Raw genomic sequence first — 10,066 nt, forward strand, 5'->3', positions numbered from 1 at the left:
TGATGAAAAGTCTGATGTTAGTCTGATTGGGGTTCCCTTATAGGTGAATTGATGCTTCTCTCTTGCAGCTTTTAAGATTCTCTCTTTGTCTTTGAGTTTTGCCAATTTGACTATAACATGTCTTGGAGAAGACCTTTTTGGGTTGAATATGTTTGGGGATCTTTGAGCTTCCTGAATCTGAAAAGCTGTGTCTTTTCCTGTACCTGGGAAGTTTTCTGCTACTATTTTGTTGAATATGTGTTCAATGCAATCTCCTTTTTCCTCCCCTTCTGGAATACCCATAACTCGAATATTTGAGTGCTTAAGGTTGTCTGACATCTCTCTTAGATTTTCTTCAATGTTTTTAATTCTTTTTTTTTTTTTTTTTTTTGTCTGCCTGTGTTATTTCAAACAGCCCATCTTTAAGGTCAGAAGTTCTCTCTTCTGCTTCTGCAAGCCTGCTGGTTAAATTCTATGTTGTGTTTTTTATTTCATTGAAAGAATTCTTCAGCTCAGCAAGCTCTGCTGCATTCTTTTTCAGGGCATTGATTTCCTTGTACATTTCTTCTTTCAGGTCCTGTATACTTTTCTTCATTTCATCATGCTGTCGACTGAGTTTTCTTGTATCTCATTTAGTTTCCTTAGAATTATCACTCGAAATTCCTTGTCACATTTCAAGGGCTTCTTGTTCTATAGGATCCAGAGCTTGAGAGTTATTACCCTTTGGTAGTGTACTTTCTTGATTTTTCATATTTCTGGTATCTTTTGTTGAGAGTTATTACCCTTTGGTACAGAGCTTGAGAGTTATTACCCTTTGGTAGTGTACTTTCTTGATTTTTCATATTTCTGGTATCTTTTGTTTGATGTTTAGTCATTGTGGCAAGGGATTTCACAGTACACTTGTCCGACACTATTGTCTGGCTCAGATGCTGCTGGAGCTGCCAATTTGGCACGACTGCCTCAGTGTCTGCTCGGTCACCCACTGGCACCTCGGGCATGTGGTCACCTTGCATCTTAGGCCTCTCCAGAGAGGTGCCTCTCTGGTCGGCATGCACTTGGCTGGGCTGGGGATGGGGTCTGGCGGTGAGAAGGCCTTCCTTCTAGGTTGCACGCTGGTACCACAGGGCATGTGGTCTCCACAGGACTCAGGCCTCTCTGTGGGGTGCCTCTCTGGTTAGCATGCACTCAGCCAGGCTGGGGATGGGGTCCAGCGGTGGCAAGGCCTACCTGCTTGGTCACGCCCTTGTTTCAGTTTTGATGAGAGATTTCAGTTTGAGCTTATTCTGTGGAAATATCCAATGTTTTATTAAAAGCTGATTTTACCTAAAATATTAATATTATATTTGTCCAGGAATCAAAAATTCTTTTGAACAGAAACAAATTACTCAGACTAAGTGTACAAATGCAACTAATTCAAATGTCAAAGAATTTGAAGTCAAGGAATCCAACAGGAAAAATGCAACACCTCTCATTCTTTTTGAGGAGGCAAGTTTATAGAGGTACACGTTCATGCTATCATGATAAAAATTTATTTTAATAATTACTAAATGTTTTCTTTATAAAGATTGTAAAATAGCTAAGAAAGTCAGGAGTACTTTGTATTTATTTGAAATTAAAGCAATTGAAACCATAAATTTGAGAAGAATTTTTCAGGAAGATGATTAATGTAATTCAAGGTTACAAATTATCATTCAAAGATTGTAGAATTTATTCTGATTCATATCCAGTTATAGATGACTGCATTTATTTGGTTTTAATGTTTGATATTTGATAATTTAACTCATTTGTAGTGTAAGACTATAAGCTTTCAGCATGGGCTGAATTCACACTGTTCATTAATTCATAAATTTTGTCTGTAATAAATAGTACATCTACTATGTATATGTAACTGATAACCAGTAAGTGTATTATTACTCATTACATTAATATTCTAATAAATGGTTTGTAGGTTGATGTCATTTTTGATGAAGATGCTGGGTTTCTGAATGCAATCAAAACATTCCCGGCAACGACTAAATGACCTGTAATCCTTACTACAAGTGGTAGGTAACAATTAATTACTTTTCATTAAAATATTAAAGGAAATCTTCTAATTTTAGTCAGAAATGTTCCTTTAAAAGTCAGTTAGCAAACTAAGTCTTTTTTTCTAAAATGAGGAAAACTTTACCTTGCAAATAGCAATGACCTTTTAAAAATGGATGCTACTTTGGGTCACTGTGTTGGGTGATACATATTTAGAAAGCTGAGAACAGCCTAGAATGCAGATAGAGAGATTTATGGACTAGCTAGTAAAGGTATTTTCCTGGGAAAGTTATGAGATCCTTCTCCTAACCTCTTCGTTATACCTATAATTAGATCACCAAACCTCATTTATTGGTCAAGATTTTTTATGGAACCCAACCTCTCTGCAGTTCCTTAATATTGAACTTAGCCATTCTTCAGTTTCTGATAAACTTCCATATGGATTACTGCATATTTTAGCTAACATAACCCATCATTGGCCTAACAGAATTGATCCACCTTCTCAAGAATTAGCATTGGATGTTTAATTTTAAATACTTACTTACACAATTTCTTTTCTTTTTTTAACATTACAAATATTATATTATAATATTGTTTTCTAATTTTTTCATTGCAAATATTTAGGAGGGTAGCTCTGCTATGGATTTATAGAAGAAAGTGTGTTTGTGATAGAATCCACTTACAAATTAATAGCCCATTTGACACTTAGTGATTGTACTGCAAAAATATTGATTAAAATCTTATTAATCATAAGTTAGGGGGTAGTTTAATTAAAATATAGTTATTCTAGGTTTTGATAGAAAATTTCTTAACAATTTTTAGTTTGCTTAGTATATACTTTCATTATTGATGAAATGTTGAGTGTTTTCATATTAAACTATGACTGGAAAAAGTTACTTCAGTGATATTAATGTTAAAAAATTTTTTTCCTGTAGTCCAACATTTAGTCTAATGTTTGATGGCTGCTCTGAAGAAATCAATTTCAATACTTCTTCCCTAGTAAGTTTTGAATTTCAATGATCATCAATTGTATATCAAAATTATGTAAAAGGTAGTTTTTTATTAAATTTATTTATAATTTTCTTTTGTTTTTGCTTGCTGGCTGGTAGAGATCTGAACCCTTTACCCTGGTGCCACAAGGCCATGCTCTAACCAGCTGAGCCAACTGGACAGCCAATTTATCATAATTTTAAAATGTGGTTCCTATGATATATGTTAAAAATTTTTTGAGTTTTAGGAAACTTCTGATTTTCTTTTTTTTTTTTTTTTTGGCTTTCAAAAAGATTTTTTAAAAATATTTAAATTTTTACTAGACTCCAGTGTTCATTAGGTTTTTTCCAAAGTAATAGTAATTTATTTAGGTAAAACTTAAATGTAATTAAAGTACTCTTTTTACATGTACAACTTGATGAATGTTAACATATGTAAAAACCCATGTAATCATCACCCAGATTAAAATATAGAACATTTCTACCACCTCCAAAAGTTTCTGTGGGCCCTTTCTAGTCAACATGTTCTTCCCCACCAGAAGTAACTGCTATTTTTTTTTCCAATGATGAATAATGCACTTTATTTTATTTTACCTTTAGAAATAAAAAAAAATTTTTTTTTAATTAATGTACTATGAAATTGACTGTTTTTTGTTGTTGCTATTGTTGTTTTGGTATACAGTTCTGTGAATTTTAATACATGTATAGATTCATGAAGCCATCACTACAATTGGGGTAGAAAACAATTTATCATCCCATAAAACTGCTATATGCTAGTGTATATCAACTTAGATCTAGTTTTGAAATTTCAAATAATAGGAAACACATTATGTGCCCTTTTGTATCTGGCTTCTTTTTTTTTTAAATTTTATTTTATTTTATTTTACTTCTCAAAATACATTGTACTTGATTTTCATGCCCCTTTACCCGTGTATCTGGCTTCTTTCACTCAACATGTTTCTTAGATTTATCTATGCTGTTCTAACAGTGGATTTGTTAAGTCATATGTATTAGTTATTTGTTTAAATTTAAGAATCTGCCGAAAAGGTCTCCAGTGCATGGGAATTCTGGCAGCAATTGAGTCTTTATAACTTGAGCCATGGTACTAATATCCATCTGTATGTGTGTGTATGTTTGCTTTTTGTTAATTAGTGTTATTGGAGTATAATTTACTAGTAAAATTCACTCACTTTTAGTGTATGGCTTGATGAATTTTGTCACATGTATATATAGAACACGTTCATCAGATATAGAACATTTTAATTACCACAGAAAGTTCCCTCATACCCGTTGTGTTTAGTCCCTTCCTCTAACCCCTAAGCTCTGGCAACTAACGATCTGCTTTGTGTCACTGTAGTTTTGCTTGTTATAGAATTTCATGTAAATGTAATCTTATAATATGTAGTATTTCGAGTTTACTTTTCATAAAGCTTTCTCAGATTCATTCATGTTACATGCATCAGTACTTCTTTCCTTTTTATTAACAAGCATTATTCCATTGTATGGATATACCTCAATGTATTTATTCATTCACCTATTGATAGACATTTTGGTTGCTTCTAGTTAAGCTATGATAAATAAAGCTTCTATGAATATTCATATTAAAATCTTTTTTGAGCATATATATCCATTTCTCTTACTTAAATACTTAAAGGTGGAATTGTTGGCCCATTTAACATGACAAGAGCCTGGTGAACTGTTTTCTGAAGTTTTCCAGTGTTTTACATTCCTACCAGCAATGTATGAGTCCAATTGTTTTACATTCTCACCAGGACTTGTGACTGTCCATTTAAAAAATTTTAATGCTGTTGCCTCAGTTGGTTAGAGCATAGCCTTGTTAACACCAAGGTCAAGGGTTTAGATCCCCTACCCGGCCAGCACCCCATCCCCCAATTTTTTAAAATACATATTATTAATTATGAATTGGAATCTCATTGTGGTTTTTATTTGCATTTCCTTAATGACAGGATATTAAGCATCTTTTCATGGGCCCATTTACCATTCACATCTCTTCTTCGGTGAAGTATCTGTTCAAATCTTTTACCCATTCATTAAATCATTTGCGTATTTCCTTGTTGAGTTGTAGCAGATTTTTATATATTCTGCATACAAGTTTGTATGAGATATGTGTGTTGTAAATGTTTTTCCAATTTGTAACTTACCATTTCATTTTTTTAATTGTGAAAAGTAAAATAAGTCCTACAGCTTTAGCTGTTACATTTCTGTAAGAAATCTTTTCTTTCTGTAATCTATTTAGTTTTGTATGCAATATAAGGTAAGACATAAGATTCATTTGTTTTCCTTATAGATACACAATTGTTCAAGCACTATTCATTGAAAGGACTCTTTTTTCTATCAAATTACTTTACAGTTTTGTCAAAAATCAGTGGACTGTGTGTGAGTCTTATGCTGTTCCATTTATTTATGTGAAAATACGATACTATCATAATCACTATAGTTCTATAGCATGTCCTTAAACAAGTAGTGTTAGTCCTCCAACTTTGTTCTTTTGCAAAACTGTTTTGGCTATTGCAGGTCATTCATTTCTCCATTAATTTTAGAAACCCCTTGTCAATGTTTACAGTTTATACTTGTGTTTTGATTGGAATTGCACTGAATTTATAGGTCGATTTTGGGAGAACTGACGTTTAATAATATTGAGTCTTCTGATTTGTGAACATAAGTTTACTTTCTTCGGGGGGGTAGTTTCTCTCCACAATGTTTTACAGTTTTCATCATACAGACCTTGCACATTTTGTTAAATTTAGTCCTAGGTATTTAATGTTTTTTGATGATATTGTAAATGGTATTATAAAATTTCAATTTCTTATTGTTTATTGCTGGTATATAAAAATACAGTTAATTTTTGTGTATTGACTTTGTATCCTATGACCTTGCCAAATTCACGTATTATTTCTAGTAGTGGATTCCTTAGGATTTTCTATATTGACAATCATGTTGATTAAAAACACTTTTATTTTTTCCTTTCCAATCTGTACCTTAATTTCTTTTTGCCATGTTGCACTATCAACTACCAGCGTACCTTCAGTACGATGTTGAATAGAAGAAGTTAACACGGACATTTCTGTCTTGTTCCTGATGTTGGAGGAAAAGCATTCAGTCTCTTACCATTAAGTGTGATATTAGATGGATAGTTTTCACAGATGCTCTTCATCAATTTTTTTAAGCAGTTTTCCAATGAGTTCTTATTACTAGTCAAGTTCATGATTCAAAAATATGGAATGCTTCATGAATTTGCATGTCATCCTTGCACAGGGGCCGTGCTAATCTTTTCTGTATCGTTCCAATTTTAGTATATGGGCTGCTGAAGCGAGCACTAGCTGAGAGTTTTTTAATCACGAATGGTGTTGAATTTTGTCAAATACTCCATCTTTTGCAACAGTTTTAATCTTTTTTTTTTTTAAATTTTATTAATGTCTTAGTCTTTTTAGTGTTGCTATAACAGAATACCTGAGACTGGGTACTTTATAAAGAAAAGAGGTTTATATGGCTCACAAGTCTGTGGCTAAAAAGTCCGAGATCAGGCAGCCCATCAGTAAGGGTCTTGTGCTGCTTCTACTCTCAGCAGAAAGCAGAAAGCAGAAAGGGAAGCTAGCATGTGCAAAGAGATCACAATGCAAGAGAGGAAGTAAGAGAAAGTCTAGGAGGCTGAATTTGCTTTTATAACAACCTGCTCTCTGGGTAACTAATCCGGTTTTGCCAGAGCGAGAATTCACTCACAGCCACAACGTTAATCTATTCATGAGAGATCCACTGTCATAACAAACACCTCCCACTGGGCTCCACCACCCAACACTGTCACTTTGGGAATCAAATTTCAACATGAGTTTTGGTGGGGATAAACCTCATCCAAACCATAGCAATTAATATGGTGGATTATTTTGATTGATTTTGGAATGTCAAGCCAGTCTTACATTCCTAGGATACTACAGTCATCATGTATTATACCATTTATATATTGCTGGATTTGACTTGCTTATATTTCATTAAGGATTTTTGTGTCTACATTCGTGATACTGGTGCATAGTTTCCAGGTCACATGAAATGAATTAGGACATGTTCCCTCTTCTATATTCAGGAAGAGTTTATATAGAACTGGTATTATGTCTTCCATAAATATTTGGTAGAATTGATCATTGCATCCATCTGGGCTTATAGATGTTTGTATAAAGATTTTTAACTACAAATTGAATTTCTTTATTAGATGTAGAACTTCAGGATTACAAACTTATTGTTGGAAAGCTGTTCATAACATTCTCTTAACATTCATAGGATTTGTGATGATGTCCCCTCTTTCATTTCTAATATTGGTAAGGTGTCTTTTTCCTTCATCAGTGTGGCTAGTAGTAGTTTATCAGGTTTCTTGATGTTTTCAAAGAACTAACCTTAGGTTTCCTCAATTTTGTTCCTTTTTGTTTGTTTTCTATTCATTGATTTTTGCTCTTATAATTATTTTCTTCCTTCTTTTGGGGGGGGGTTTAATTTCTCTTTTTAATATGGAAACTTAGGTCGTTGATTTTACAACTTCTTCCTTTTTAAATTTAAGCATTTAATGCTATAAATCCCTTTCTGAGCACTGCTTCAGCTGCACCACACAAATTTTGATATATTGTCATTTCATTTTCATGCAGGTCAAATGCTTTTGAATTTTTGTATTGATTACTCATGGTCAGAAAACATACTCTGTATGATTTAAATCCTTTTAAATTTATTAGGATTCCTTTGCCCAGAATATGGTCTCTCTTGCTGGATGTTGTGTGCATTTGAAAGACTACATATTTTGCTGTTGTTGGGTGGAATGTTCTATAAATATAAATTAGGAAAAGTTGTTTGATAGTGTTTTTAAAGTCTTTTCTATACTTACTGTTTTCCTTTTCTTTCTTTCTTTCTTTTTATTTATTTTGCTGTTGTTGTTGATGTCGTTCTTTTGGTGGCTGGCTGCTTCAGAGACCTGAACCAGTACGTTGGTGTTATAAGGCTGTGCTCTAACCAACCGAGCTAACTGGCCAGCCGTCTTTTTCTTTTTTGAGGTGGTGGCATGTTTGTTTATTCATTTGTTTTTGTTATGGTAAGAACACTTAACATGAGTCTACCCTTTTAACAAATTAATAAGCGCATAATCCTGTATTGTTAACAATAGAAACAATGTCCTATGGCAGTTCTCTAGAACTTATTCATCTTGCATAACTGAGCCTTTATAACCACTGAACAGCAGCTCCCCATTTCTGTCTCCCCCCAGCCTCTGACAACACCATTCTACTCTGTGTCCATGAGTTTAATTATTTTAGGTACCTCATATAAGTGGGATCATGCAGTATTTGTCCTTATGTGACTGGCTTATTTCACTTCACATATTTCAGTTATCCATATTGTCATCTATGGCAGGATTTCCTTCTTTTTTAAGGCTGAACAACATTCCACTATATTTATATACCATATTTTCTTTATCCGTTCATCAATGGTTATTTAGGTTGTTCCATATGGGGCACAATGTGATGATCCCGTACATGTATACATTGTGCAATAAGCAAACCAGACAAATTCACATATTCATCACCTTACATACGTCTTTGTAGTAAAAACACTTAAAATCCACTCTTTTAGTAATTTTGAAATATACATTATTTTTAACTATAGTCACCTTGCTGTGCAGTAGATCATCATAACATATTTCTCCGAACTGAAACTTTGTACCCACTAACCAACATTTCCCCCGTCCCTGTCCCCTCCCCTTCCTGGCCTCTAGGCATCACCATTCTACACTCTACTTCCATGAGTTTGGCTTTAATAGATTCCATGTTTAAGTAAAATCATACAACATCTGTCTTTCTGTGCCTGGCTTATGTCACTTAGCATAATGTCCTCTTGAGTCATCCAAGTTGTCACAAATGACAGAATTTTGTTCTTTTTTAATGCTGAGTAGTATTTTATTGTGCATATATACCACATGTTAAAAAAACATTCATTAATGGTGAGGTAGCTTGTTTCCATACCTTGGCTATTGTGAATAATGCTGCAATGAACATGGGGATGCAGACATCTGTTTGACATACTAATTTCAATTCCCTAGGATATATATCCAGAATTAGGATTGCTGGCTCATATGGCAATGCTATTTTTCATTTTTTCAGTAACCTCCATATTTTTTCCATAATGGCTGTACTGATTTACATTCCCACCAACAGTGGAAAAGGGTTCCCTTTTCTCCAAATCCTCACCAACATTTGTTGTCTTTCATCTTTTTCACAGTATCCATTCTAACAGGTATGAGGTGATATCTCATTGTGGTTTTAATTTGCACTTTCCTGATTAGTGATTTTTTAAATATCTGTTCAGCATTTGTATGCCTTCTTTTGAGAATTGCACTGCTCTGTTTTGAATGTTTCTCCTCCAAAATTAAGGTGTTGAAATTTACTGGACAATGTGATCGTATTAAGGTGTGGGGCCTTTAAGAGGTGATTAGGTCATTAAGGCTCCTTCCCTCACGGATGAGATTCAGGCCCTTATCAAAGAGGCTTCATGCAGCATTTGGTATCTTGCCCTTTTGCCTTCTGTCATATGAGGATGCAGACTTCCTCCTCTCCAGAGAATGCAGGCCCCACCAGACACCTGAACCTGCCCACACCTTGATCTTTGACTTTTCATCCTTTAGAACTGTGAGAAATAAATGTGTTTTTGATAAATTACCCAACCTCAGGTATTTTATTACAGCAGCACAAGCAAACTGAGACACACTCTGTTTTGATTACTATAAAAAATTTGATTACTGTAAATTTTTCAAGTGGGAAAATGTGAGTCCCTCAACTTTATTCATCTCTTTCAAGTTTCATTTGATTATCCTGGGTCCCTTACACTTTCAAGGGAGTTTTATAATCAGCACATCAATGTCTGCAAAAAATGGCAGGGATTTTGATAGGGATTGCATTAAATTTGTAGATCAATTTGGGAAGTATAACCATCTTCACAATTGTGAGTTTTCTGATTCATGAACCTGGGATGTCTTTCTTTCAACAAGGTCCTGTAGTTTTCAATGTGCATGTCTTGCATTCTTTTTA

This window comes from Galeopterus variegatus, unplaced genomic scaffold, assembly GCF_000696425.1.
Source record: "Galeopterus variegatus unplaced genomic scaffold, G_variegatus-3.0.2 Scaffold569, whole genome shotgun sequence".
Taxonomy (NCBI): domain Eukaryota; kingdom Metazoa; phylum Chordata; class Mammalia; order Dermoptera; family Cynocephalidae; genus Galeopterus; species Galeopterus variegatus.